Consider the following 963-nt stretch of genomic DNA (forward strand, 5'->3'; position numbering starts at 1 on the left):
AGACAGGAATACTAGAGTGAGTTGCCATTTCCTTCTCCAGGGGATCTTCCTGACCCAGGGATCCAACCCTTATCTCAACCTGCATCTCCTGTGTCTCCTGCATTACAGGCAAATTCTTTACCCAGTGAACCATCTGGAAAGCCCCAAATGTCCCTTACAAGAATGACTTTTACTCAGCTTTCAGAGCTTCTCCTTTCTCTTGCTGTTTCTTAAAAATAATAAGCTCAAGATAATTCTTATTCCAAAGAGGCATACTTTAGGGTGATTTATTCTGTTCCCCTTCACATATGATAAACTTCTTTAAATATTGTCCTGTATAAAGGAGCCATCTAATATACACAGTGCAAAATTTGTTACAATTTATTTCCTTAATTCTATGATTCCATAATCACAAGAGAAACCATTGATTTAATAACAGCTTTTTCAGGAAGAATAAACAACACTGCATTAAATGTACACAAATTTTTGTCTACTAACTAACCTCTAATAGCATGCATTGATCCTTATTGTTATACACCTTCTTTAATACCTCTCCATTTAAGTCTGAACATTATTGGTGTTTCTTTCTTTCCTAATATCTCTAAAAACTCAACTGTAAGTTTTAGACAATTAGATGTTTGGTTCCTGAGTAATAGCCTTTATGACTCATGCATTGTTCATACTAACTTCACCATCTTTTAAAATTCTGTAATTTATTCTAAGAGATTATTGTTTTGCCTTATGATTGCATTGCCTAGCACACGATGGACAATCTTCTACACACAATTTTTTTGTGTCAATGCTACATCAGACAGTAATATTTAGAAACACTGTAAGTGAAAATTAGGAATCCAAATTGATGTTGCTGCTGATGCTGCTGCTAAGTCGCTTCAGTCGTGTCCGACTCTGTGCGACCCCATAGATGGCAGCCCACCAGGCTCCCCCGTCCCTGGGATTCATCAGGCAAGAACACTGGAGTGGGTT

This window comes from Bison bison, unplaced genomic scaffold (assembly GCF_000754665.1).
Source record: "Bison bison bison isolate TAMUID 2011002044 unplaced genomic scaffold, Bison_UMD1.0 scf7180017859307, whole genome shotgun sequence".
Taxonomy (NCBI): domain Eukaryota; kingdom Metazoa; phylum Chordata; class Mammalia; order Artiodactyla; family Bovidae; genus Bison; species Bison bison.